Genomic DNA, 21,175 nt, shown 5'->3' with positions numbered 1-21,175 from the left:
ATTCGGCGTGACAAGTGACGGCGAGAGCGATGCGACATCTGTCCACCTCTTATCGACGCACATACCTGTGGTCAACAGACTTGGAGGACTGCAAGACATTGCCACGGGGGTTGAATGCAGCTAACCACACTGCTTGGTGTCCTAACAGCGCAGACACGTTCGTTTGCCAGTGTACATATAATGGAGATCGCGTCTGACACAGCTGTGGGGAGACGCAGTGGTGTGTGGGCCGAGCTTTGCTGTTCATCGCCACTTGCAGTCGCGAGAACTGCTGTCGGCGGTGCTTCCGTGGCCGTGATCGTCTAGTGGTTAGGACATTGCGTTGTGGCCGCAATAACCCAGGTTCGAATCCTGGTCACGGCAATTTTTAAACTTTTTGCCTTGCTGTCGCTGCAGTGACGATTGTGACTCAGTGTTTGAAAACACGGTGCCCTCTTGATTTTTCACTCATGTTCCGCAGGCTGCAGGTGGCACTACCAATTCATTATCAACACGTAATGCCGCCGCACCAGAACGCGGGCAGCTGCCTGTGTAGTGAATCTCTATTCGAAGAAGGCATTTGTTTGAGGTGCAATGGATGAGCAGCCAGTCGCAGCAGAACAGGAAGCTGTGTCGTGGACTGTTTCTACAAAAGCGAAGAACACTGGCACAGGTAGCGTGGCCGAGCGGTCTAAGGCGCTGGTTTAAGGCACCAGTCTCTTCGGAGGCGTGGGTTCGAATCCCACCGCTGCCAATTTTTTCTCGTTTTTTGTGCCATTGCGGTGTTTTCTCGTGGGGTAGAACGCAGCTCCTCTGACCGCCGTGCGGCGTCGGTAGCGTGGCCGAGCGGTCTAAGGCGCTGGTTTCAGGCACCAGTCTCCTCGGAGGCGTGGGTTCGAATCCCACCGCTGCCAATGTTTTCTGTCTCGAAAGCCGGAGCACTGACTACCCGCGACGAAACAGCGCAGCAAGCCGTGAGCGTCTCTTTCTTAAATTGTCGCAGCACAGTGCGCGGTGCAACGACATGATTCACAGGCGCAGTTTGGTGTCATGATGGCTGGCGTTCGTCTCCACGAAACGTGTCCCGAGCATGCCGTTGTACAAAGTGGGAGCGTCTATGTTTACAGTTGTCGTTAAGTAGCGTGCGTACAGCTTGCTGTGTTCGCTGGAGGAGCCCTTGTGCCGTTGTCCGGTGTGGTCTAGTGGCTAGGATACCTGGCTCTCACCCAGGAGGCCCGGGTTCGATTCCCGGTACCGGAAATGCGCATTTTGTTGCTCCTCTTATGCGACTTGGCCCGACTTAGCTCGACTGACGCTCCGCTGACGCTTGCAGAAAACTACGTTAAGTACGATTCGGCGTGACAAGTGACGGCGAGAGCGATGCGACATCTGTCCACCTCTTATCGACGCACATACCTGTGGTCAACAGACTTGGAGGACTGCAAGACATTGCCACGGGGGTTGAATGCAGCTAACCACACTGCTTGGTGTCCTAACAGCGCAGACACGTTCGTTTGCCAGTGTACATATAATGGAGATCGCGTCTGACACAGCTGTGGGGAGACGCAGTGGTGTGTGGGCCGAGCTTTGCTGTTCATCGCCACTTGCAGTCGCGAGAACTGCTGTCGGCGGTGCTTCCGTGGCCGTGATCGTCTAGTGGTTAGGACATTGCGTTGTGGCCGCAATAACCCAGGTTCGAATCCTGGTCACGGCAATTTTTAAACTTTTTGCCTTGCTGTCGCTGCAGTGACGATTGTGACTCAGTGTTTGAAAACACGGTGCCCTCTTGATTTTTCACTCATGTTCCGCAGGCTGCAGGTGGCACTACCAATTCATTATCAACACGTAATGCCGCCGCACCAGAACGCGGGCAGCTGCCTGTGTAGTGAATCTCTATTCGAAGAAGGCATTTGTTTGAGGTGCAATGGATGAGCAGCCAGTCGCAGCAGAACAGGAAGCTGTGTCGTGGACTGTTTCTACAAAAGCGAAGAACACTGGCACAGGTAGCGTGGCCGAGCGGTCTAAGGCGCTGGTTTAAGGCACCAGTCTCTTCGGAGGCGTGGGTTCGAATCCCACCGCTGCCAATTTTTTCTCGTTTTTTGTGCCATTGCGGTGTTTTCTCGTGGGGTAGAACGCAGCTCCTCTGACCGCCGTGCGGCGTCGGTAGCGTGGCCGAGCGGTCTAAGGCGCTGGTTTCAGGCACCAGTCTCCTCGGAGGCGTGGGTTCGAATCCCACCGCTGCCAATGTTTTCTGTCTCGAAAGCCGGAGCACTGACTACCCGCGACGAAACAGCGCAGCAAGCCGTGAGCGTCTCTTTCTTAAATTGTCGCAGCACAGTGCGCGGTGCAACGACATGATTCACAGGCGCAGTTTGGTGTCATGATGGCTGGCGTTCGTCTCCACGAAACGTGTCCCGAGCATGCCGTTGTACAAAGTGGGAGCGTCTATGTTTACAGTTGTCGTTAAGTAGCGTGCGTACAGCTTGCTGTGTTCGCTGGAGGAGCCCTTGTGCCGTTGTCCGGTGTGGTCTAGTGGCTAGGATACCTGGCTCTCACCCAGGAGGCCCGGGTTCGATTCCCGGTACCGGAAATGCGCATTTTGTTGCTCCTCTTATGCGACTTGGCCCGACTTAGCTCGACTGACGGCTCCGCTGACGCTTGCAGAAAACTACGTTAAGTACGATTCGGCGTGACAAGTGACGGCGAGAGCGATGCGACATCTGTCCACCTCTTATCGACGCACATACCTGTGGTCAACAGACTTGGAGGACTGCAAGACATTGCCACGGGGGTTGAATGCAGCTAACCACACTGCTTGGTGTCCTAACAGCGCAGACACGTTCGTTTGCCAGTGTACATATAATGGAGATCGCGTCTGACACAGCTGTGGGGGAGACGCAGTGGTGTGTGGGCCGAGCTTTGCTGTTCATCGCCACTTGCAGTCGCGAGAACTGCTGTCGGCGGTGCTTCCGTGGCCGTGATCGTCTAGTGGTTAGGACATTGCGTTGTGGCCGCAATAACCCAGGTTCGAATCCTGGTCACGGCAATTTTTAAACTTTTTGCCTTGCTGTCGCTGCAGTGACGATTGTGACTCAGTGTTTGAAAACACGGTGCCCTCTTGATTTTTCACTCATGTTCCGCAGGCTGCAGGTGGCACTACCAATTCATTATCAACACGTAATGCCGCCGCACCAGAACGCGGGCAGCTGCCTGTGTAGTGAATCTCTATTCGAAGAAGGCATTTGTTTGAGGTGCAATGGATGAGCAGCCAGTCGCAGCAGAACAGGAAGCTGTGTCGTGGACTGTTTCTACAAAAGCGAAGAACACTGGCACAGGTAGCGTGGCCGAGCGGTCTAAGGCGCTGGTTTAAGGCACCAGTCTCTTCGGAGGCGTGGGTTCGAATCCCACCGCTGCCAATTTTTTCTCGTTTTTTGTGCCATTGCGGTGTTTTCTCGTGGGGTAGAACGCAGCTCCTCTGACCGCCGTGCGGCGTCGGTAGCGTGGCCGAGCGGTCTAAGGCGCTGGTTTCAGGCACCAGTCTCCTCGGAGGCGTGGGTTCGAATCCCACCGCTGCCAATGTTTTCTGTCTCGAAAGCCGGAGCACTGACTACCCGCGACGAAACAGCGCAGCAAGCCGTGAGCGTCTCTTTCTTAAATTGTCGCAGCACAGTGCGCGGTGCAACGACATGATTCACAGGCGCAGTTTGGTGTCATGATGGCTGGCGTTCGTCTCCACGAAACGTGTCCCGAGCATGCCGTTGTACAAAGTGGGAGCGTCTATGTTTACAGTTGTCGTTAAGTAGCGTGCGTACAGCTTGCTGTGGTTCGCTGGAGGAGCCCTTGTGCCGTTGTCCGGTGTGGTCTAGTGGCTAGGATACCTGGCTCTCACCCAGGAGGCCCGGGTTCGATTCCCGGTACCGGGAAATGCGCATTTTGTTGCTCCTCTTATGCGACTTGGCCCGACTTAGCTCGACTGACGCTCCGCTGACGCTTGCAGAAAACTACGTTAAGTACGATTCGGCGTGACAAGTGACGGCGAGAGCGATGCGACATCTGTCCACCTCTTATCGACGCACATACCTGTGGTCAACAGACTTGGAGGACTGCAAGACATTGCCACGGGGGTTGAATGCAGCTAACCACACTGCTTGGTGTCCCTAACAGCGCAGACACGTTCGTTTGCCAGTGTACATATAATGGAGATCGCGTCTGACACAGCTGTGGGGAGACGCAGTGGTGTGTGGGCCGAGCTTTTGCTGTTCATCGCCACTTGCAGTCGCGAGAACTGCTGTCGGCGGTGCTTCCGTGGCCGTGATCGTCTAGTGGTTAGGACATTGCGTTGTGGCCGCAATAACCCAGGTTCGAATCCTGGTCACGGCAATTTTTAAACTTTTTGCCTTGCTGTCGCTGCAGTGACGATTGTGACTCAGTGTTTGAAAACACGGTGCCCTCTTGATTTTTCACTCATGTTCCGCAGGCTGCAGGTGGGCACTACCAATTCATTATCAACACGTAATGCCGCCGCACCAGAACGCGGGCAGCTGCCTGTGTAGTGAATCTCTATTCGAAGAAGGCATTTGTTTGAGGTGCAATGGATGAGCAGCCAGTCGCAGCAGAACAGGAAGCTGTGTCGTGGACTGTTTCTACAAAAGCGAAGAACACTGGCACAGGTAGCGTGGCCGAGCGGTCTAAGGCGCTGGTTTAAGGCACCAGTCTCTTCGGAGGCGTGGGTTCGAATCCCACCGCTGCCAATTTTTTCTCGTTTTTTTGTGCCATTGCGGTGTTTTCTCGTGGGGGTAGAACGCAGCTCCTCTGACCGCCGTGCGGCGTCGGTAGCGTGGCCGAGCGGTCTAAGGCGCTGGTTTCAGGGCACCAGTCTCCTCGGAGGCGTGGGTTCGAATCCCACCTCTGCCAATGTTTTCTGTCTCGAAAGCCGGAGCACTGACTACCCGCGACGAAACAGCGCAGCAAGCCGTGAGCGTCTCTTTCTTAAATTGTCGCAGCACAGTGCGCGGTGCAACGACATGATTCACAGGCGCAGTTTGGTGTCATGATGGCTGGCGTTCGTCTCCACGAAACGTGTCCCGAGCATGCCGTTGTACAAAGTGGGAGCGTCTATGTTTACAGTTGTCGTTTAAGTAGCGTGCGTACAGCTTGCTGTGTTCGCTGGAGGAGCCCTTGTGCCGTTGTCCGGTGTGGTCTAGTGGCTAGGATACCTGGCTCTCACCCAGGAGGCCCGGGTTCGATTCCCGGTACCGGAAATGCGCATTTTGTTGCTCCTCTTATGCGACTTGGCCCGACTTAGCTCGACTGACGCTCCGCTGACGCTTGCAGAAAAACTACGTTAAGTACGATTCGGCGTGACAAGTGACGGCGAGAGCGATGCGACATCTGTCCACCTCTTATCGACGCACATACCTGTGGTCAACAGACTTGGAGGACTGCAAGACATTGCCACGGGGGTTGAATGCAGCTAACCACACTGCTTGGTGTCCTAACAGCGCAGACACGTTCGTTTGCCAGTGTACATATAATGGAGATCGCGTCTGACACAGCTGTGGGGAGACGCAGTGGTGTGTGGGCCGAGCTTTGCTGTTCATCGCCACTTGCAGTCGCGAGAACTGCTGTCGGCGGTGGCTTCCGTGGGCCGTGATCGTCTAGTGGTTAGGACATTGCGTTGTGGCCGCAATAACCCAGGTTCGAATCCTGGTCACGGCAATTTTTAAACTTTTTGCCTTGCTGTCGCTGCAGTGACGATTGTGACTCAGTGTTTGAAAACACGGTGCCCCTCTTGATTTTTCACTCATGTTCCGCAGGCTGCAGGTGGCACTACCAATTCATTATCAACACGTAATGCCGCCGCACCAGAACGCGGGGCAGCTGCCTGTGTAGTGAATCTCTATTCGAAGAAGGCATTTGTTTGAGGTGCAATGGATGAGCAGCCAGTCGCAGCAGAACAGGAAGCTGTGTCGTGGACTGTTTCTACAAAAGCGAAGAACACTGGCACAGGTAGCGTGGCCGAGCGGTCTAAGGCGCTGGTTTAAGGCACCAGTCTCTTCGGAGGCGTGGGTTCGAATCCCACCGCTGCCAATTTTTTCTCGTTTTTTGTGCCATTGCGGTGTTTTCTCGTGGGGTAGAACGCAGCTCCTCTGACCGCCGTGCGGCGTCGGTAGCGTGGCCGAGCGGTCTAAGGCGCTGGTTTCAGGCACCAGTCTCCTCGGAGGCGTGGGTTCGAATCCCACCGCTGCCAATGTTTTCTGTCTCGAAAGCCGGAGCACTGACTACCCGCGACGAAACAGCGCAGCAAGCCGTGAGCGTCTCTTTCTTAAATTGTCGCAGCACAGTGGCGCGGTGCAACGACATGATTCACAGGCGCAGTTTGGTGTCATGATGGCTGGCGTTCGTCTCCACGAAACGTGTCCCGAGCATGCCGTTGTACAAAGTGGGAGCGTCTATGTTTACAGTTGTCGTTAAGTAGCGTGCGTACAGCTTGCTGTGTTCGCTGGAGGAGCCCTTGTGCCGTTGTCCGGTGTGGTCTAGTGGCTAGGATACCTGGCTCTCACCCAGGAGGCCCGGGGTTCGATTCCCGGTACCGGAAATGCGCATTTTGTTGCTCCTCTTATGCGACTTGGCCCGACTTAGCTCGACTGACGCTCCGCTGACGCTTGCAGAAAACTACGTTAAGTACGATTCGGCGTGACAAGTGACGGCGAGAGCGATGCGACATCTGTCCACCTCTTATCGACCGCACATACCTGTGGTCAACAGACTTGGAGGACTGCAAGACATTGCCACGGGGGTTGAATGCAGCTACCACACTGCTTGGTGTCCTAACAGCGCAGACACGTTCGTTTGCCAGTGTACATATAATGGAGATCGCGTCTGACACAGCTGTGGGGAGACGCAGTGGTGTGTGGGCCGAGCTTTGCTGTTCATCGCCACTTGCAGTCGCGAGAACTGCTGTCGGCGGTGCTTCCGTGGCCGTGATCGTCTAGTGGTTAGGACATTGCGTTGTGGCCGCAATAACCCAGGTTTCGAATCCTGGGTCACGGCAATTTTTAAACTTTTTGCCTTGCTGTCGCTGCAGTGACGATTGTGACTCAGTGTTTGAAAACACGGTGCCCTCTTGATTTTTCACTCATGTTCCGCAGGCTGCAGGTGGCACTACCAATTCATTATCAACACGTAATGCCGCCGCACCAGAACGCGGGCAGCTGCCTGTGTAGTGAATCTCTATTCGAAGAAGGCATTTGTTTGAGGTGCAATGGATGAGCAGCCAGTCGCAGCAGAACAGGAAGCTGTGTCGTGGACTGTTTCTACAAAAGCGAAGAACACTGGCACAGGTAGCGTGGCCGAGCGGTCTAAGGCGCTGGTTTAAGGCACCAGTCTCTTCGGAGGCGTGGGTTCGAATCCCACCGCTGCCAATTTTTTCTCGTTTTTTGTGCCATTGCGGTGTTTTCTCGTGGGGTAGAACGCAGCTCCTCTGACCGCCGTGCGGCGTCGGTAGCGTGGCCGAGCGGTCTAAGGCGCTGGTTTCAGGCACCAGTCTCCTCGGAGGCGTGGGTTCGAATCCCACCTCTGCCAATGTTTTCTGTCTCGAAAGCCGGAGCACTGACTACCCGCGACGAAACAGCGCAGCAAGCCGTGAGCGTCTCTTTCTTAAATTGTCGCAGCACAGTGCGCGGTGCAACGACATGATTCACAGGCGCAGTTTGGTGTCATGATGGCTGGCGTTCGTCTCCACGAAACGGTGTCCCGAGCATGCCGTTGTACAAAGTGGGAGCGTCTATGTTTACAGTTGTCGTTAAGTAGCGTGCGTACAGCTTGCTGTGTTCGCTGGAGGAGCCCTTGTGCCGTTGTCCGGTGTGGTCTAGTGGCTAGGATACCTGGCTCTCACCCAGGAGGCCCGGGTTCGATTCCCGGTACCGGAAATGCGCATTTTGTTGCTCCTCTTATGCGACTTGGCCCGACTTAGCTCGACTGACGCTCCGCTGACGCTTGCAGAAAACTACGTTAAGTACGATTCGGCGTGACAAGTGACGGCGAGAGCGATGCGACATCTGTCCACCTCTTATCGACGCACATACCTGTGGTCAACAGAGTTGAATGCAGCTAACCACACTGCTTGGTGTCCTAACAGCGCAGACACGTTCGTTTGCCAGTATACATATAATGGAGACCGCGTCTGACACAGCTGTGGGGAGACGCAGTGGTGTGTGGGCCGAGCTTTGCTGTTCATCGCCACTTGCAGTCGCGAGAACTGCTGTCGGCGGTGCTTCCGTGGCCGTGATCGTCTAGTGGTTAGGACATTGCGTTGTGGCCGCAATAACCCAGGTTCGAATCCTGGTCACGGCAATTTTTAAACTTTTGCCTTGCTGTCGCTGCAGTGACGATTGTGACTCAGTGTTTGAAATCACGGCGCCCTCTTGATTTTTCACTCATGTTCCGCAGGCTGCAGGTGGCACTACCAATTCATTATCAACACGTAATGCCGCCGCACCAGAGCGCGGGCAGCTGCCTGTGTAGTGAATCTCTATTCGAAGAAGGCATTTGTTTGAGGTGCAATGGATGAGCAGCCAGTCGCAGCAGAACAGGAAGCTGTGTCGTGGACTGTTTCTACAAAAGCGAAGAACACTGGCAAAGGTAGCGTGGCCGAGCGGTCTAAGGCGCTGGTTTAAGGCACCAGTCTCTTCGGAGGCGTGGGTTCGAATCCCACCGCTGCCAATTTGTTCTCGTTTTTTGTGCCATTGCGGTGTTTTCTCGTGGGGTAGAACGCAGCTCCTCTGACCGCCGTGCGGCGTCGGTAGCGTGGCCGAGCGGTCTAAGGCGCTGGTTTCAGGCACCAGTCTCCTCGGAGGCGTGGGTTCGAATCCCACCGCTGCCAATGTTTTCTGTCTCGAAAGCCGGAGCACTGACTACCCGCGACGAAACAGCGCAGCAAACCGTGAGCGTCTCTTTCTTAAATTGTCGCAGCACAGTGCGCGGTGCAACGACATGATTCACAGGGGCAGTTTGGTGTCATGATGGCTGGCGTTTGTCTCCACGAAATGTGTCCCGAGCATGCCGTTGTACAAAGTGGGAGCGTCTATTTTTACAGTTGTCGTTAAGTAGCGTGCGTATAGCTTGCTGTGTTCGCTGGAGGAGCCCTTGTGCCGTTGTCCGGTGTGGTCTAGTGGCTAGGATACCTGGCTCTCACCCAGGAGGCCCGGGTTCGATTCCCGGTACCGGAAATGAGCATTTTGTTGCTCCTCTTATGCGACTTGGCCCGACTTAGCTCGACTGACGCTCCGCTGACGCTTGCAGAAAACTACGTTAAGTACGATTCGGCGTGACAAGTGACGGCGAGAGCGATGCGACATCTGTCCACCTCTTATCGAGGCACATACCTGTGGTCAACAGACTTGGAGGACTGCAAGACATTGCCACGGGGGTTGAATGCAGCTAACCACACTGCTTGGTGTCCTAACAGCGCAGACACGTTCGTTTGCCAGTATACATATAATGGAGACCGCGTCTGACACAGCTGTGGGGAGACGCAGTGGTGTGTGGGCCGAGCTTTGCTGTTCATCGCCACTTGCAGTCGCGAGAACTGCTGTCGGCGGTGCTTCCGTGGCCGTGATCGTCTAGTGGTTAGGACATTGCGTTGTGGCCGCAATAACCCAGGTTCGAATCCTGGTCACGGCAATTTTTAAACTTTTGCCTTGCTGTCGCTGCAGTGACGATTGTGACTCAGTGTTTGAAATCACGGCGCCCTCTTGATTTTTCACTCATGTTCCGCAGGCTGCAGGTGGCACTACCAATTCATTATCAACACGTAATGCCGCCGCACCAGAGCGCGGGCAGCTGCCTGTGTAGTGAATCTCTATTCGAAGAAGGCATTTGTTTGAGGTGCAATGGATGAGCAGCCAGTCGCAGCAGAACAGGAAGCTGTGTCGTGGACTGTTTCTACAAAAGCGAAGAACACTGGCAAAGGTAGCGTGGCCGAGCGGTCTAAGGCGCTGGTTTAAGGCACCAGTCTCTTCGGAGGCGTGGGTTCGAATCCCACCGCTGCCAATTTGTTCTCGTTTTTTGTGCCATTGCGGTGTTTTCTCGTGGGGTAGAACGCAGCTCCTCTGACCGCCGTGCGGCGTCGGTAGCGTGGCCGAGCGGTCTAAGGCGCTGGTTTCAGGCACCAGTCTCCTCGGAGGCGTGGGTTCGAATCCCACCGCTGCCAATGTTTTCTGTCTCGAAAGCCGGAGCACTGACTACCCGCGACGAAACAGCGCAGCAAACCGTGAGCGTCTCTTTCTTAAATTGTCGCAGCACAGTGCGCGGTGCAACGACATGATTCACAGGGGCAGTTTGGTGTCATGATGGCTGGCGTTTGTCTCCACGAAATGTGTCCCGAGCATGCCGTTGTACAAAGTGGGAGCGTCTATTTTTACAGTTGTCGTTAAGTAGCGTGCGTATAGCTTGCTGTGTTCGCTGGAGGAGCCCTTGTGCCGTTGTCCGGTGTGGTCTAGTGGCTAGGATACCTGGCTCTCACCCAGGAGGCCCGGGTTCGATTCCCGGTACCGGAAATGAGCATTTTGTTGCTCCTCTTATGCGACTTGGCCCGACTTAGCTCGACTGACGCTCCGCTGACGCTTGCAGAAAACTACGTTAAGTACGATTCGGCGTGACAAGTGACGGCGAGAGCGATGCGACATCTGTCCACCTCTTATCGAGGCACATACCTGTGGTCAACAGACTTGGAGGACTGCAAGACATTGCCACGGGGGTTGAATGCAGCTAACCACACTGCTTGGTGTCCTAACAGCGCAGACACGTTCGTTTGCCAGTATACATATAATGGAGACCGCGTCTGACACAGCTGTGGGGAGACGCAGTGGTGTGTGGGCCGAGCTTTGCTGTTCATCGCCACTTGCAGTCGCGAGAACTGCTGTCGGCGGTGCTTCCGTGGCCGTGATCGTCTAGTGGTTAGGACATTGCGTTGTGGCCGCAATAACCCAGGTTCGAATCCTGGTCACGGCAATTTTTAAACTTTTGCCTTGCTGTCGCTGCAGTGACGATTGTGACTCAGTGTTTGAAATCACGGCGCCCTCTTGATTTTTCACTCATGTTCCGCAGGCTGCAGGTGGCACTACCAATTCATTATCAACACGTAATGCCGCCGCACCAGAGCGCGGGCAGCTGCCTGTGTAGTGAATCTCTATTCGAAGAAGGCATTTGTTTGAGGTGCAATGGATGAGCAGCCAGTCGCAGCAGAACAGGAAGCTGTGTCGTGGACTGTTTCTACAAAAGCGAAGAACACTGGCAAAGGTAGCGTGGCCGAGCGGTCTAAGGCGCTGGTTTAAGGCACCAGTCTCTTCGGAGGCGTGGGTTCGAATCCCACCGCTGCCAATTTGTTCTCGCTTTTTGTGCCATTGCGGTGTTTTCTCGTGGGGTAGAACGCAGCTCCTCTGACCGCCGTGCGGCGTCGGTAGCGTGGCCGAGCGGTCTAAGGCGCTGGTTTCAGGCACCAGTCTCCTCGGAGGCGTGGGTTCGAATCCCACCGCTGCCAATGTTTTCTGTCTCGAAAGCCGGAGCACTGACTACCCGCGACGAAACAGCGCAGCAAACCGTGAGCGTCTCTTTCTTAAATTGTCGCAGCACAGTGCGCGGTGCAACGACATGATTCACAGGGGCAGTTTGGTGTCATGATGGCTGGCGTTTGTCTCCACGAAATGTGTCCCGAGCATGCCGTTGTACAAAGTGGGAGCGTCTATTTTTACAGTTGTCGTTAAGTAGCGTGCGTATAGCTTGCTGTGTTCGCTGGAGGAGCCCTTGTGCCGTTGTCCGGTGTGGTCTAGTGGCTAGGATACCTGGCTCTCACCCAGGAGGCCCGGGTTCGATTCCCGGTACCGGAAATGCGCATTTTGTTGCTCCTCTTATGCGACTTGGCCCGACTTAGCTCGACTGACGCTCCGCTGACGCTTGCAGAAAACTACGTTAAGTACGATTCGGCGTGACAAGTGACGGCGAGAGCGATGCGACATCTGTCCACCTCTTATCGAGGCACATACCTGTGGTCAACAGACTTGGAGGACTGCAAGACATTGCCACGGGGGTTGAATGCAGCTAACCACACTGCTTGGTGTCCTAACAGCGCAGACACGTTCGTTTGCCAGTATACATATAATGGAGACCGCGTCTGACACAGCTGTGGGGAGACGCAGTGGTGTGTGGGCCGAGCTTTGCTGTTCATCGCCACTTGCAGTCGCGAGAACTGCTGTCGGCGGTGCTTCCGTGGCCGTGATCGTCTAGTGGTTAGGACATTGCGTTGTGGCCGCAATAACCCAGGTTCGAATCCTGGTCACGGCAATTTTTAAACTTTTGCCTTGCTGTCGCTGCAGTGACGATTGTGACTCAGTGTTTGAAATCACGGCGCCCTCTTGATTTTTCACTCATGTTCCGCAGGCTGCAGGTGGCACTACCAATTCATTATCAACACGTAATGCCGCCGCACCAGAGCGCGGGCAGCTGCCTGTGTAGTGAATCTCTATTCGAAGAAGGCATTTGTTTGAGGTGCAATGGATGAGCAGCCAGTCGCAGCAGAACAGGAAGCTGTGTCGTGGACTGTTTCTACAAAAGCGAAGAACACTGGCAAAGGTAGCGTGGCCGAGCGGTCTAAGGCGCTGGTTTAAGGCACCAGTCTCTTCGGAGGCGTGGGTTCGAATCCCACCGCTGCCAATTTGTTCTCGTTTTTTGTGCCATTGCGGTGTTTTCTCGTGGGGTAGAACGCAGCTCCTCTGACCGCCGTGCGGCGTCGGTAGCGTGGCCGAGCGGTCTAAGGCGCTGGTTTCAGGCACCAGTCTCCTCGGAGGCGTGGGTTCGAATCCCACCGCTGCCAATGTTTTCTGTCTCGAAAGCCGGAGCACTGACTACCCGCGACGAAACAGCGCAGCAAACCGTGAGCGTCTCTTTCTTAAATTGTCGCAGCACAGTGCGCGGTGCAACGACATGATTCACAGGGGCAGTTTGGTGTCATGATGGCTGGCGTTTGTCTCCACGAAATGTGTCCCGAGCATGCCGTTGTACAAAGTGGGAGCGTCTATTTTTACAGTTGTCGTTAAGTAGCGTGCGTATAGCTTGCTGTGTTCGCTGGAGGAGCCCTTGTGCCGTTGTCCGGTGTGGTCTAGTGGCTAGGATACCTGGCTCTCACCCAGGAGGCCCGGGTTCGATTCCCGGTACCGGAAATGCGCATTTTGTTGCTCCTCTTATGCGACTTGGCCCGACTTAGCTCGACTGACGCTCCGCTGACGCTTGCAGAAAACTACGTTAAGTACGATTCGGCGTGACAAGTGACGGCGAGAGCGATGCGACATCTGTCCACCTCTTATCGAGGCACATACCTGTGGTCAACAGACTTGGAGGACTGCAAGACATTGCCACGGGGGTTGAATGCAGCTAACCACACTGCTTGGTGTCCTAACAGCGCAGACACGTTCGTTTGCCAGTATACATATAATGGAGACCGCGTCTGACACAGCTGTGGGGAGACGCAGTGGTGTGTGGGCCGAGCTTTGCTGTTCATCGCCACTTGCAGTCGCGAGAACTGCTGTCGGCGGTGCTTCCGTGGCCGTGATCGTCTAGTGGTTAGGACATTGCGTTGTGGCCGCAATAACCCAGGTTCGAATCCTGGTCACGGCAATTTTTAAACTTTTGCCTTGCTGTCGCTGCAGTGACGATTGTGACTCAGTGTTTGAAATCACGGCGCCCTCTTGATTTTTCACTCATGTTCCGCAGGCTGCAGGTGGCACTACCAATTCATTATCAACACGTAATGCCGCCGCACCAGAGCGCGGGCAGCTGCCTGTGTAGTGAATCTCTATTCGAAGAAGGCATTTGTTTGAGGTGCAATGGATGAGCAGCCAGTCGCAGCAGAACAGGAAGCTGTGTCGTGGACTGTTTCTACAAAAGCGAAGAACACTGGCAAAGGTAGCGTGGCCGAGCGGTCTAAGGCGCTGGTTTAAGGCACCAGTCTCTTCGGAGGCGTGGGTTCGAATCCCACCGCTGCCAATTTGTTCTCGCTTTTTGTGCCATTGCGGTGTTTTCTCGTGGGGTAGAACGCAGCTCCTCTGACCGCCGTGCGGCGTCGGTAGCGTGGCCGAGCGGTCTAAGGCGCTGGTTTCAGGCACCAGTCTCCTCGGAGGCGTGGGTTCGAATCCCACCGCTGCCAATGTTTTCTGTCTCGAAAGCCGGAGCACTGACTACCCGCGACGAAACAGCGCAGCAAACCGTGAGCGTCTCTTTCTTAAATTGTCGCAGCACAGTGCGCGGTGCAACGACATGATTCACAGGGGCAGTTTGGTGTCATGATGGCTGGCGTTTGTCTCCACGAAATGTGTCCCGAGCATGCCGTTGTACAAAGTGGGAGCGTCTATTTTTACAGTTGTCGTTAAGTAGCGTGCGTATAGCTTGCTGTGTTCGCTGGAGGAGCCCTTGTGCCGTTGTCCGGTGTGGTCTAGTGGCTAGGATACCTGGCTCTCACCCAGGAGGCCCGGGTTCGATTCCCGGTACCGGAAATGCGCATTTTGTTGCTCCTCTTATGCGACTTGGCCCGACTTAGCTCGACTGACGCTCCGCTGACGCTTGCAGAAAACTACGTTAAGTACGATTCGGCGTGACAAGTGACGGCGAGAGCGATGCGACATCTGTCCACCTCTTATCGAGGCACATACCTGTGGTCAACAGACTTGGAGGACTGCAAGACATTGCCACGGGGGTTGAATGCAGCTAACCACACTGCTTGGTGTCCTAACAGCGCAGACACGTTCGTTTGCCAGTATACATATAATGGAGACCGCGTCTGACACAGCTGTGGGGAGACGCAGTGGTGTGTGGGCCGAGCTTTGCTGTTCATCGCCACTTGCAGTCGCGAGAACTGCTGTCGGCGGTGCTTCCGTGGCCGTGATCGTCTAGTGGTTAGGACATTGCGTTGTGGCCGCAATAACCCAGGTTCGAATCCTGGTCACGGCAATTTTTAAACTTTTGCCTTGCTGTCGCTGCAGTGACGATTGTGACTCAGTGTTTGAAATCACGGCGCCCTCTTGATTTTTCACTCATGTTCCGCAGGCTGCAGGTGGCACTACCAATTCATTATCAACACGTAATGCCGCCGCACCAGAGCGCGGGCAGCTGCCTGTGTAGTGAATCTCTATTCGAAGAAGGCATTTGTTTGAGGTGCAATGGATGAGCAGCCAGTCGCAGCAGAACAGGAAGCTGTGTCGTGGACTGTTTCTACAAAAGCGAAGAACACTGGCAAAGGTAGCGTGGCCGAGCGGTCTAAGGCGCTGGTTTAAGGCACCAGTCTCTTCGGAGGCGTGGGTTCGAATCCCACCGCTGCCAATTTGTTCTCGTTTTTTGTGCCATTGCGGTGTTTTCTCGTGGGGTAGAACGCAGCTCCTCTGACCGCCGTGCGGCGTCGGTAGCGTGGCCGAGCGGTCTAAGGCGCTGGTTTCAGGCACCAGTCTCCTCGGAGGCGTGGGTTCGAATCCCACCGCTGCCAATGTTTTCTGTCTCGAAAGCCGGAGCACTGACTACCCGCGACGAAACAGCGCAGCAAACCGTGAGCGTCTCTTTCTTAAATTGTCGCAGCACAGTGCGCGGTGCAACGACATGATTCACAGGGGCAGTTTGGTGTCATGATGGCTGGCGTTTGTCTCCACGAAATGTGTCCCGAGCATGCCGTTGTACAAAGTGGGAGCGTCTATTTTTACAGTTGTCGTTAAGTAGCGTGCGTATAGCTTGCTGTGTTCGCTGGAGGAGCCCTTGTGCCGTTGTCCGGTGTGGTCTAGTGGCTAGGATACCTGGCTCTCACCCAGGAGGCCCGGGTTCGATTCCCGGTACCGGAAATGCGCATTTTGTTGCTCCTCTTATGCGACTTGGCCCGACTTAGCTCGACTGACGCTCCGCTGACGCTTGCAGAAAACTACGTTAAGTACGATTCGGCGTGACAAGTGACGGCGAGAGCGATGCGACATCTGTCCACCTCTTATCGAGGCACATACCTGTGGTCAACAGACTTGGAGGACTGCAAGACATTGCCACGGGGGTTGAATGCAGCTAACCACACTGCTTGGTGTCCTAACAGCGCAGACACGTTCGTTTGCCAGTATACATATAATGGAGACCGCGTCTGACACAGCTGTGGGGAGACGCAGTGGTGTGTGGGCCGAGCTTTGCTGTTCATCGCCACTTGCAGTCGCGAGAACTGCTGTCGGCGGTGCTTCCGTGGCCGTGATCGTCTAGTGGTTAGGACATTGCGTTGTGGCCGCAATAACCCAGGTTCGAATCCTGGTCACGGCAATTTTTAAACTTTTGCCTTGCTGTCGCTGCAGTGACGATTGTGACTCAGTGTTTGAAATCACGGCGCCCTCTTGATTTTTCACTCATGTTCCGCAGGCTGCAGGTGGCACTACCAATTCATTATCAACACGTAATGCCGCCGCACCAGAGCGCGGGCAGCTGCCTGTGTAGTGAATCTCTATTCGAAGAAGGCATTTGTTTGAGGTGCAATGGATGAGCAGCCAGTCGCAGCAGAACAGGAAGCTGTGTCGTGGACTGTTTCTACAAAAGCGAAGAACACTGGCAAAGGTAGCGTGGCCGAGCGGTCTAAGGCGCTGGTTTAAGGCACCAGTCTCTTCGGAGGCGTGGGTTCGAATCCCACCGCTGCCAATTTGTTCTCGCTTTTTGTGCCATTGCGGTGTTTTCTCGTGGGGTAGAACGCAGCTCCTCTGACCGCCGTGCGGCGTCGGTAGCGTGGCCGAGCGGTCTAAGGCGCTGGTTTCAGGCACCAGTCTCCTCGGAGGCGTGGGTTCGAATCCCACCGCTGCCAATGTTTTCTGTCTCGAAAGCCGGAGCACTGACTACCCGCGACGAAACAGCGCAGCAAACCGTGAGCGTCTCTTTCTTAAATTGTCGCAGCACAGTGCGCGGTGCAACGACATGATTCACAGGGGCAGTTTGGTGTCATGATGGCTGGCGTTTGTCTCCACGAAATGTGTCCCGAGCATGCCGTTGTACAAAGTGGGAGCGTCTATTTTTACAGTTGTCGTTAAGTAGCGTGCGTATAGCTTGCTGTGTTCGCTGGAGGAGCCCTTGTGCCGTTGTCCGGTGTGGTCTAGTGGCTAGGATACCTGGCTCTCACCCAGGAGGCCCGGGTTCGATTCCCGGTACCGGAAATGCGCATTTTGTTGCTCCTCTTATGCGACTTGGCCCGACTTAGCTCGACTGACGCTCCGCTGACGCTTGCAGAAAACTACGTTAAGTACGATTCGGCGTGACAAGTGACGGCGAGAGCGATGCGACATCTGTCCACCTCTTATCGAGGCACATACCTGTGGTCAACAGACTTGGAGGACTGCAAGACATTGCCACGGGGGTTGAATGCAGCTAACCACACTGCTTGGTGTCCTAACAGCGCAGACACGTTCGTTTGCCAGTATACATATAATGGAGACCGCGTCTGACACAGCTGTGGGGAGACGCAGTGGTGTGTGGGCCGAGCTTTGCTGTTCATCGCCACTTGCAGTCGCGAGAACTGCTGTCGGCGGTGCTTCCGTGGCCGTGATCGTCTAGTGGTTAGGACATTGCGTTGTGGCCGCAATAACCCAGGTTCGAATCCTGGTCACGGCAATTTTTAAACTTTTGCCTTGCTGTCGCTGCAGTGACGATTGTGACTCAGTGTTTGAAATCACGGCGCCCTCTTGATTTTTCACTCATGTTCCGCAGGCTGCAGGTGGCACTACCAATTCATTATCAACACGTAATGCCGCCGCACCAGAGCGCGGGCAGCTGCCTGTGTAGTGAATCTCTATTCGAAGAAGGCATTTGTTTGAGGTGCAATGGATGAGCAGCCAGTCGCAGCAGAACAGGAAGCTGTGTCGTGGACTGTTTCTACAAAAGCGAAGAACACTGGCAAAGGTAGCGTGGCCGAGCGGTCTAAGGCGCTGGTTTAAGGCACCAGTCTCTTCGGAGGCGTGGGTTCGAATCCCACCGCTGCCAATTTGTTCTCGTTTTTTGTGCCATTGCGGTGTTTTCTCGTGGGGTAGAACGCAGCTCCTCTGACCGCCGTGCGGCGTCGGTAGCGTGGCCGAGCGGTCTAAGGCGCTGGTTTCAGGCACCAGTCTCCTCGGAGGCGTGGGTTCGAATCCCACCGCTGCCAATGTTTTCTGTCTCGAAAGCCGGAGCACTGACTACCCGCGACGAAACAGCGCAGCAAACCGTGAGCGTCTCTTTCTTAAATTGTCGCAGCACAGTGCGCGGTGCAACGACATGATTCACAGGGGCAGTTTGGTGTCATGATGGCTGGCGTTTGTCTCCACGAAATGTGTCCCGAGCATGCCGTTGTACAAAGTGGGAGCGTCTATTTTTACAGTTGTCGTTAAGTAGCGTGCGTATAGCTTGCTGTGTTCGCTGGAGGAGCCCTTGTGCCGTTGTCCGGTGTGGTCTAGTGGCTAGGATACCTGGCTCTCACCCAGGAGGCCCGGGTTCGATTCCCGGTACCGGAAATGAGCATTTTGTTGCTCCTCTTATGCGACTTGGCCCGACTTAGCTCGACTGACGCTCCGCTGACGCTTGCAGAAAACTACGTTAAGTACGATTCGGCGTGACAAGTGACGGCGAGAGCGATGCGACATCTGTCCACCTCTTATCGAGGCACATACCTGTGGTCAACAGACTTGGAGGACTGCAAGACATTGCCACGGGGGTTGAATGCAGCTAACCACACTGCTTGGTGTCCTAACAGCGCAGACACGTTCGTTTGCCAGTATACATATAATGGAGACCGCGTCTGACACAGCTGTGGGGAGACGCAGTGGTGTGTGGGCCGAGCTTTGCTGTTCATCGCCACTTGCAGTCGCGAGAACTGCTGTCGGCGGTGCTTCCGTGGCCGTGATCGTCTAGTGGTTAGGACATTGCGTTGTGGCCGCAATAACCCAGGTTCGAATCCTGGTCACGGCAATTTTTAAACTTTTGCCTTGCTGTCGCTGCAGTGACGATTGTGACTCAGTGTTTGAAATCACGGCGCCCTCTTGATTTTTCACTCATGTTCCGCAGGCTGCAGGTGGCACTACCAATTCATTATCAACACGTAATGCCGCCGCACCAGAGCGCGGGCAGCTGCCTGTGTAGTGAATCTCTATTCGAAGAAGGCATTTGTTTGAGGTGCAATGGATGAGCAGCCAGTCGCAGCAGAACAGGAAGCTGTGTCGTGGACTGTTTCTACAAAAGCGAAGAACACTGGCAAAGGTAGCGTGGCCGAGCGGTCTAAGGCGCTGGTTTAAGGCACCAGTCTCTTCGGAGGCGTGGGTTCGAATCCCACCGCTGCCAATTTGTTCTCGTTTTTTGTGCCATTGCGGTGTTTTCTCGTGGGGTAGAACGCAGCTCCTCTGACCGCCGTGCGGCGTCGGTAGCGTGGCCGAGCGGTCTAAGGCGCTGGTTTCAGGCACCAGTCTCCTCGGAGGCGTGGGTTCGAATCCCACCGCTGCCAATGTTTTCTGTCTCGAAAGCCGGAGCACTGACTACCCGCGACGAAACAGCGCAGCAAACCGTGAGCGTCTCTTTCTTAAATTGTCGCAGCACAGTGCGCGGTGCAACGACATGATTCACAGGGGCAGTTTGGTGTCATGATGGCTGGCGTTTGTCTCCACGAAATGTGTCCCGAGCATGCCGTTGTACAAAGTGGGAGCGTCTATTTTTACAGTTGTCGTTAAGTAGCGTGCGTATAGCTTGCTGTGTTCGCTGGAGGAGCCCTTGTGCCGTTGTCCGGTGTGGTCTAGTGGCTAGGATACCTGGCTCTCACCCAGGAGGCCCGGGTTCGATTCCCGGTACCGGAAATGCGCATTTTGTTGCTCCTCTTATGCGACTTGGCCCGACTTAGCTCGACTGACGCTCCGCTGACGCTTGCAGAAAACTACGTTAAGTACGATTCGGCGTGACAAGTGACGGCGAGAGCGATGCGACATCTGTCCACCTCTTATCGAGGCACATACCTGTGGTCAACAGACTTGGAGGACTGCAAGACATTGCCACGGGGGTTGAATGCAGCTAACCACACTGCTTGGTGTCCTAACAGCGCAGACACGTTCGTTTGCCAGTATACATATAATGGAGACCGCGTCTGACACAGCTGTGGGGAGACGCAGTGGTGTGTGGGCCGAGCTTTGCTGTTCATCGCCACTTGCAGTCGCGAGAACTGCTGTCGGCGGTGCTTCCGTGGCCGTGATCGTCTAGTGGTTAGGACATTGCGTTGTGGCCGCAATAACCCAGGTTCGAATCCTGGTCACGGCAATTTTTAAACTTTTGCCTTGCTGTCGCTGCAGTGACGATTGTGACTCAGTGTTTGAAATCACGGCGCCCTCTTGATTTTTCACTCATGTTCCGCAGGCTGCAGGTGGCACTACCAATTCATTATCAACACGTAATGCCGCCGCACCAGAGCGCGGGCAGCTGCCTGTGTAGTGAATCTCTATTCGAAGAAGGCATTTGTTTGAGGTGCAATGGATGAGCAGCCAGTCGCAGCAGAACAGGAAGCTGTGTCGTGGACTGTTTCTACAAAAGCGAAGAACACTGGCAAAGGTAGCGTGGCCGAGCGGTCTAAGGCGCTGGTTTAAGGCACCAGTCTCTTCGGAGGCGTGGGTTCGAATCCCACCGCTGCCAATTTGTTCTCGTTTTTTGTGCCATTGCGGTGTTTTCTCGTGGGGTAGAACGCAGCTCCTCTGACCGCCGTGCGGCGTCGGTAGCGTGGCCGAGCGGTCTAAGGCGCTGGTTTCAGGCACCAGTCTCCTCGGAGGCGTGGGTTCGAATCCCACCGCTGCCAATGTTTTCTGTCTCGAAAGCCGGAGCACTGACTACCCGCGACGAAACAGCGCAGCAAACCGTGAGCGTCTCTTTCTTAAATTGTCGCAGCACAGTGCGCGGTGCAACGACATGATTCACAGGGGCAGTTTGGTGTCATGATGGCTGGCGTTTGTCTCCACGAAATGTGTCCCGAGCATGCCGTTGTACAAAGTGGGAGCGTCTATTTTTACAGTTGTCGTTAAGTAGCGTGCGTATAGCTTGCTGTGTTCGCTGGAGGAGCCCTTGTGCCGTTGTCCGGTGTGGTCTAGTGGCTAGGATACCTGGCTCTCACCCAGGAGGCCCGGGTTCGATTCCCGGTACCGGAAATGCG

The 21,175-nt window shown here is 54.9% G+C and overlaps 64 non-coding genes across 64 annotated transcripts; all 64 read left to right on the top strand.

Moving 5' to 3' along the window:
* The first annotated feature begins 291 nt into the window (after window positions 1-291).
* Window positions 292-363, top strand: Trnah-gug (transfer RNA histidin (anticodon GUG)). The gene has a single exon. It is a non-coding gene; the product is annotated as a tRNA-His (tRNA).
* Window positions 364-651: 288 nt separating this feature from the next.
* Window positions 652-733, top strand: Trnal-aag (transfer RNA leucine (anticodon AAG)). The gene has a single exon. It is a non-coding gene; the product is annotated as a tRNA-Leu (tRNA).
* A 78-nt stretch (window positions 734-811) lies between these two features.
* On the top strand, window positions 812-893 carry Trnal-cag (transfer RNA leucine (anticodon CAG)). Its single transcript has one exon. It is a non-coding gene; the product is annotated as a tRNA-Leu (tRNA).
* A 274-nt stretch (window positions 894-1,167) lies between these two features.
* On the top strand, window positions 1,168-1,239 carry Trnae-cuc (transfer RNA glutamic acid (anticodon CUC)). The gene has a single exon. It is a non-coding gene; the product is annotated as a tRNA-Glu (tRNA).
* A 382-nt stretch (window positions 1,240-1,621) lies between these two features.
* Trnah-gug (transfer RNA histidin (anticodon GUG)) lies at window positions 1,622-1,693 on the top strand. Its single transcript has one exon. It is a non-coding gene; the product is annotated as a tRNA-His (tRNA).
* A 288-nt stretch (window positions 1,694-1,981) lies between these two features.
* Window positions 1,982-2,063, top strand: Trnal-aag (transfer RNA leucine (anticodon AAG)). Its single transcript has one exon. It is a non-coding gene; the product is annotated as a tRNA-Leu (tRNA).
* A 78-nt stretch (window positions 2,064-2,141) lies between these two features.
* Window positions 2,142-2,223, top strand: Trnal-cag (transfer RNA leucine (anticodon CAG)). Its single transcript has one exon. It is a non-coding gene; the product is annotated as a tRNA-Leu (tRNA).
* A 274-nt stretch (window positions 2,224-2,497) lies between these two features.
* Trnae-cuc (transfer RNA glutamic acid (anticodon CUC)) lies at window positions 2,498-2,569 on the top strand. The gene has a single exon. It is a non-coding gene; the product is annotated as a tRNA-Glu (tRNA).
* A 384-nt stretch (window positions 2,570-2,953) lies between these two features.
* On the top strand, window positions 2,954-3,025 carry Trnah-gug (transfer RNA histidin (anticodon GUG)). Its single transcript has one exon. It is a non-coding gene; the product is annotated as a tRNA-His (tRNA).
* Window positions 3,026-3,313: 288 nt separating this feature from the next.
* Window positions 3,314-3,395, top strand: Trnal-aag (transfer RNA leucine (anticodon AAG)). The gene has a single exon. It is a non-coding gene; the product is annotated as a tRNA-Leu (tRNA).
* Window positions 3,396-3,473: 78 nt separating this feature from the next.
* Trnal-cag (transfer RNA leucine (anticodon CAG)) lies at window positions 3,474-3,555 on the top strand. Its single transcript has one exon. It is a non-coding gene; the product is annotated as a tRNA-Leu (tRNA).
* Window positions 3,556-3,830: 275 nt separating this feature from the next.
* Window positions 3,831-3,903, top strand: Trnae-cuc (transfer RNA glutamic acid (anticodon CUC)). Its single transcript has one exon. It is a non-coding gene; the product is annotated as a tRNA-Glu (tRNA).
* Window positions 3,904-4,287: 384 nt separating this feature from the next.
* Window positions 4,288-4,359, top strand: Trnah-gug (transfer RNA histidin (anticodon GUG)). The gene has a single exon. It is a non-coding gene; the product is annotated as a tRNA-His (tRNA).
* A 289-nt stretch (window positions 4,360-4,648) lies between these two features.
* Window positions 4,649-4,730, top strand: Trnal-aag (transfer RNA leucine (anticodon AAG)). Its single transcript has one exon. It is a non-coding gene; the product is annotated as a tRNA-Leu (tRNA).
* Window positions 4,731-4,810: 80 nt separating this feature from the next.
* Window positions 4,811-4,893, top strand: Trnal-cag (transfer RNA leucine (anticodon CAG)). The gene has a single exon. It is a non-coding gene; the product is annotated as a tRNA-Leu (tRNA).
* Window positions 4,894-5,168: 275 nt separating this feature from the next.
* Trnae-cuc (transfer RNA glutamic acid (anticodon CUC)) lies at window positions 5,169-5,240 on the top strand. The gene has a single exon. It is a non-coding gene; the product is annotated as a tRNA-Glu (tRNA).
* A 385-nt stretch (window positions 5,241-5,625) lies between these two features.
* Window positions 5,626-5,697, top strand: Trnah-gug (transfer RNA histidin (anticodon GUG)). The gene has a single exon. It is a non-coding gene; the product is annotated as a tRNA-His (tRNA).
* A 290-nt stretch (window positions 5,698-5,987) lies between these two features.
* Trnal-aag (transfer RNA leucine (anticodon AAG)) lies at window positions 5,988-6,069 on the top strand. Its single transcript has one exon. It is a non-coding gene; the product is annotated as a tRNA-Leu (tRNA).
* A 78-nt stretch (window positions 6,070-6,147) lies between these two features.
* Window positions 6,148-6,229, top strand: Trnal-cag (transfer RNA leucine (anticodon CAG)). The gene has a single exon. It is a non-coding gene; the product is annotated as a tRNA-Leu (tRNA).
* Window positions 6,230-6,504: 275 nt separating this feature from the next.
* Window positions 6,505-6,577, top strand: Trnae-cuc (transfer RNA glutamic acid (anticodon CUC)). Its single transcript has one exon. It is a non-coding gene; the product is annotated as a tRNA-Glu (tRNA).
* A 382-nt stretch (window positions 6,578-6,959) lies between these two features.
* Trnah-gug (transfer RNA histidin (anticodon GUG)) lies at window positions 6,960-7,033 on the top strand. The gene has a single exon. It is a non-coding gene; the product is annotated as a tRNA-His (tRNA).
* A 288-nt stretch (window positions 7,034-7,321) lies between these two features.
* On the top strand, window positions 7,322-7,403 carry Trnal-aag (transfer RNA leucine (anticodon AAG)). The gene has a single exon. It is a non-coding gene; the product is annotated as a tRNA-Leu (tRNA).
* Window positions 7,404-7,481: 78 nt separating this feature from the next.
* Trnal-cag (transfer RNA leucine (anticodon CAG)) lies at window positions 7,482-7,563 on the top strand. Its single transcript has one exon. It is a non-coding gene; the product is annotated as a tRNA-Leu (tRNA).
* A 275-nt stretch (window positions 7,564-7,838) lies between these two features.
* Trnae-cuc (transfer RNA glutamic acid (anticodon CUC)) lies at window positions 7,839-7,910 on the top strand. Its single transcript has one exon. It is a non-coding gene; the product is annotated as a tRNA-Glu (tRNA).
* A 352-nt stretch (window positions 7,911-8,262) lies between these two features.
* Trnah-gug (transfer RNA histidin (anticodon GUG)) lies at window positions 8,263-8,334 on the top strand. The gene has a single exon. It is a non-coding gene; the product is annotated as a tRNA-His (tRNA).
* A 287-nt stretch (window positions 8,335-8,621) lies between these two features.
* On the top strand, window positions 8,622-8,703 carry Trnal-aag (transfer RNA leucine (anticodon AAG)). The gene has a single exon. It is a non-coding gene; the product is annotated as a tRNA-Leu (tRNA).
* Window positions 8,704-8,781: 78 nt separating this feature from the next.
* Trnal-cag (transfer RNA leucine (anticodon CAG)) lies at window positions 8,782-8,863 on the top strand. Its single transcript has one exon. It is a non-coding gene; the product is annotated as a tRNA-Leu (tRNA).
* A 274-nt stretch (window positions 8,864-9,137) lies between these two features.
* Trnae-cuc (transfer RNA glutamic acid (anticodon CUC)) lies at window positions 9,138-9,209 on the top strand. The gene has a single exon. It is a non-coding gene; the product is annotated as a tRNA-Glu (tRNA).
* Window positions 9,210-9,591: 382 nt separating this feature from the next.
* Window positions 9,592-9,663, top strand: Trnah-gug (transfer RNA histidin (anticodon GUG)). The gene has a single exon. It is a non-coding gene; the product is annotated as a tRNA-His (tRNA).
* Window positions 9,664-9,950: 287 nt separating this feature from the next.
* Window positions 9,951-10,032, top strand: Trnal-aag (transfer RNA leucine (anticodon AAG)). The gene has a single exon. It is a non-coding gene; the product is annotated as a tRNA-Leu (tRNA).
* A 78-nt stretch (window positions 10,033-10,110) lies between these two features.
* Window positions 10,111-10,192, top strand: Trnal-cag (transfer RNA leucine (anticodon CAG)). Its single transcript has one exon. It is a non-coding gene; the product is annotated as a tRNA-Leu (tRNA).
* A 274-nt stretch (window positions 10,193-10,466) lies between these two features.
* Window positions 10,467-10,538, top strand: Trnae-cuc (transfer RNA glutamic acid (anticodon CUC)). Its single transcript has one exon. It is a non-coding gene; the product is annotated as a tRNA-Glu (tRNA).
* Window positions 10,539-10,920: 382 nt separating this feature from the next.
* On the top strand, window positions 10,921-10,992 carry Trnah-gug (transfer RNA histidin (anticodon GUG)). Its single transcript has one exon. It is a non-coding gene; the product is annotated as a tRNA-His (tRNA).
* Window positions 10,993-11,279: 287 nt separating this feature from the next.
* Window positions 11,280-11,361, top strand: Trnal-aag (transfer RNA leucine (anticodon AAG)). Its single transcript has one exon. It is a non-coding gene; the product is annotated as a tRNA-Leu (tRNA).
* A 78-nt stretch (window positions 11,362-11,439) lies between these two features.
* Trnal-cag (transfer RNA leucine (anticodon CAG)) lies at window positions 11,440-11,521 on the top strand. The gene has a single exon. It is a non-coding gene; the product is annotated as a tRNA-Leu (tRNA).
* Window positions 11,522-11,795: 274 nt separating this feature from the next.
* Trnae-cuc (transfer RNA glutamic acid (anticodon CUC)) lies at window positions 11,796-11,867 on the top strand. The gene has a single exon. It is a non-coding gene; the product is annotated as a tRNA-Glu (tRNA).
* Window positions 11,868-12,249: 382 nt separating this feature from the next.
* Trnah-gug (transfer RNA histidin (anticodon GUG)) lies at window positions 12,250-12,321 on the top strand. The gene has a single exon. It is a non-coding gene; the product is annotated as a tRNA-His (tRNA).
* Window positions 12,322-12,608: 287 nt separating this feature from the next.
* Window positions 12,609-12,690, top strand: Trnal-aag (transfer RNA leucine (anticodon AAG)). The gene has a single exon. It is a non-coding gene; the product is annotated as a tRNA-Leu (tRNA).
* A 78-nt stretch (window positions 12,691-12,768) lies between these two features.
* On the top strand, window positions 12,769-12,850 carry Trnal-cag (transfer RNA leucine (anticodon CAG)). The gene has a single exon. It is a non-coding gene; the product is annotated as a tRNA-Leu (tRNA).
* Window positions 12,851-13,124: 274 nt separating this feature from the next.
* On the top strand, window positions 13,125-13,196 carry Trnae-cuc (transfer RNA glutamic acid (anticodon CUC)). The gene has a single exon. It is a non-coding gene; the product is annotated as a tRNA-Glu (tRNA).
* Window positions 13,197-13,578: 382 nt separating this feature from the next.
* Trnah-gug (transfer RNA histidin (anticodon GUG)) lies at window positions 13,579-13,650 on the top strand. Its single transcript has one exon. It is a non-coding gene; the product is annotated as a tRNA-His (tRNA).
* A 287-nt stretch (window positions 13,651-13,937) lies between these two features.
* Window positions 13,938-14,019, top strand: Trnal-aag (transfer RNA leucine (anticodon AAG)). The gene has a single exon. It is a non-coding gene; the product is annotated as a tRNA-Leu (tRNA).
* Window positions 14,020-14,097: 78 nt separating this feature from the next.
* Trnal-cag (transfer RNA leucine (anticodon CAG)) lies at window positions 14,098-14,179 on the top strand. Its single transcript has one exon. It is a non-coding gene; the product is annotated as a tRNA-Leu (tRNA).
* Window positions 14,180-14,453: 274 nt separating this feature from the next.
* On the top strand, window positions 14,454-14,525 carry Trnae-cuc (transfer RNA glutamic acid (anticodon CUC)). Its single transcript has one exon. It is a non-coding gene; the product is annotated as a tRNA-Glu (tRNA).
* Window positions 14,526-14,907: 382 nt separating this feature from the next.
* Trnah-gug (transfer RNA histidin (anticodon GUG)) lies at window positions 14,908-14,979 on the top strand. The gene has a single exon. It is a non-coding gene; the product is annotated as a tRNA-His (tRNA).
* A 287-nt stretch (window positions 14,980-15,266) lies between these two features.
* Trnal-aag (transfer RNA leucine (anticodon AAG)) lies at window positions 15,267-15,348 on the top strand. Its single transcript has one exon. It is a non-coding gene; the product is annotated as a tRNA-Leu (tRNA).
* A 78-nt stretch (window positions 15,349-15,426) lies between these two features.
* Trnal-cag (transfer RNA leucine (anticodon CAG)) lies at window positions 15,427-15,508 on the top strand. Its single transcript has one exon. It is a non-coding gene; the product is annotated as a tRNA-Leu (tRNA).
* A 274-nt stretch (window positions 15,509-15,782) lies between these two features.
* On the top strand, window positions 15,783-15,854 carry Trnae-cuc (transfer RNA glutamic acid (anticodon CUC)). The gene has a single exon. It is a non-coding gene; the product is annotated as a tRNA-Glu (tRNA).
* Window positions 15,855-16,236: 382 nt separating this feature from the next.
* Window positions 16,237-16,308, top strand: Trnah-gug (transfer RNA histidin (anticodon GUG)). Its single transcript has one exon. It is a non-coding gene; the product is annotated as a tRNA-His (tRNA).
* Window positions 16,309-16,595: 287 nt separating this feature from the next.
* Window positions 16,596-16,677, top strand: Trnal-aag (transfer RNA leucine (anticodon AAG)). The gene has a single exon. It is a non-coding gene; the product is annotated as a tRNA-Leu (tRNA).
* Window positions 16,678-16,755: 78 nt separating this feature from the next.
* Trnal-cag (transfer RNA leucine (anticodon CAG)) lies at window positions 16,756-16,837 on the top strand. The gene has a single exon. It is a non-coding gene; the product is annotated as a tRNA-Leu (tRNA).
* Window positions 16,838-17,111: 274 nt separating this feature from the next.
* Window positions 17,112-17,183, top strand: Trnae-cuc (transfer RNA glutamic acid (anticodon CUC)). The gene has a single exon. It is a non-coding gene; the product is annotated as a tRNA-Glu (tRNA).
* Window positions 17,184-17,565: 382 nt separating this feature from the next.
* On the top strand, window positions 17,566-17,637 carry Trnah-gug (transfer RNA histidin (anticodon GUG)). The gene has a single exon. It is a non-coding gene; the product is annotated as a tRNA-His (tRNA).
* A 287-nt stretch (window positions 17,638-17,924) lies between these two features.
* On the top strand, window positions 17,925-18,006 carry Trnal-aag (transfer RNA leucine (anticodon AAG)). The gene has a single exon. It is a non-coding gene; the product is annotated as a tRNA-Leu (tRNA).
* Window positions 18,007-18,084: 78 nt separating this feature from the next.
* On the top strand, window positions 18,085-18,166 carry Trnal-cag (transfer RNA leucine (anticodon CAG)). The gene has a single exon. It is a non-coding gene; the product is annotated as a tRNA-Leu (tRNA).
* A 274-nt stretch (window positions 18,167-18,440) lies between these two features.
* Trnae-cuc (transfer RNA glutamic acid (anticodon CUC)) lies at window positions 18,441-18,512 on the top strand. Its single transcript has one exon. It is a non-coding gene; the product is annotated as a tRNA-Glu (tRNA).
* Window positions 18,513-18,894: 382 nt separating this feature from the next.
* Trnah-gug (transfer RNA histidin (anticodon GUG)) lies at window positions 18,895-18,966 on the top strand. Its single transcript has one exon. It is a non-coding gene; the product is annotated as a tRNA-His (tRNA).
* A 287-nt stretch (window positions 18,967-19,253) lies between these two features.
* Window positions 19,254-19,335, top strand: Trnal-aag (transfer RNA leucine (anticodon AAG)). Its single transcript has one exon. It is a non-coding gene; the product is annotated as a tRNA-Leu (tRNA).
* Window positions 19,336-19,413: 78 nt separating this feature from the next.
* Window positions 19,414-19,495, top strand: Trnal-cag (transfer RNA leucine (anticodon CAG)). The gene has a single exon. It is a non-coding gene; the product is annotated as a tRNA-Leu (tRNA).
* Window positions 19,496-19,769: 274 nt separating this feature from the next.
* Window positions 19,770-19,841, top strand: Trnae-cuc (transfer RNA glutamic acid (anticodon CUC)). The gene has a single exon. It is a non-coding gene; the product is annotated as a tRNA-Glu (tRNA).
* Window positions 19,842-20,223: 382 nt separating this feature from the next.
* Trnah-gug (transfer RNA histidin (anticodon GUG)) lies at window positions 20,224-20,295 on the top strand. Its single transcript has one exon. It is a non-coding gene; the product is annotated as a tRNA-His (tRNA).
* Window positions 20,296-20,582: 287 nt separating this feature from the next.
* Trnal-aag (transfer RNA leucine (anticodon AAG)) lies at window positions 20,583-20,664 on the top strand. Its single transcript has one exon. It is a non-coding gene; the product is annotated as a tRNA-Leu (tRNA).
* Window positions 20,665-20,742: 78 nt separating this feature from the next.
* On the top strand, window positions 20,743-20,824 carry Trnal-cag (transfer RNA leucine (anticodon CAG)). Its single transcript has one exon. It is a non-coding gene; the product is annotated as a tRNA-Leu (tRNA).
* Window positions 20,825-21,098: 274 nt separating this feature from the next.
* On the top strand, window positions 21,099-21,170 carry Trnae-cuc (transfer RNA glutamic acid (anticodon CUC)). The gene has a single exon. It is a non-coding gene; the product is annotated as a tRNA-Glu (tRNA).
* The last annotated feature ends 5 nt before the right edge of the window (window positions 21,171-21,175 follow it).

The sequence above is a fragment of the Schistocerca cancellata genome, unplaced genomic scaffold (genome assembly GCF_023864275.1).
Source record: "Schistocerca cancellata isolate TAMUIC-IGC-003103 unplaced genomic scaffold, iqSchCanc2.1 HiC_scaffold_451, whole genome shotgun sequence".
Taxonomy (NCBI): domain Eukaryota; kingdom Metazoa; phylum Arthropoda; class Insecta; order Orthoptera; family Acrididae; genus Schistocerca; species Schistocerca cancellata.
The sequence above is the reverse complement of the archived record's forward strand: the minus strand, read 5'-3'. Positions and strand labels throughout refer to the sequence as shown.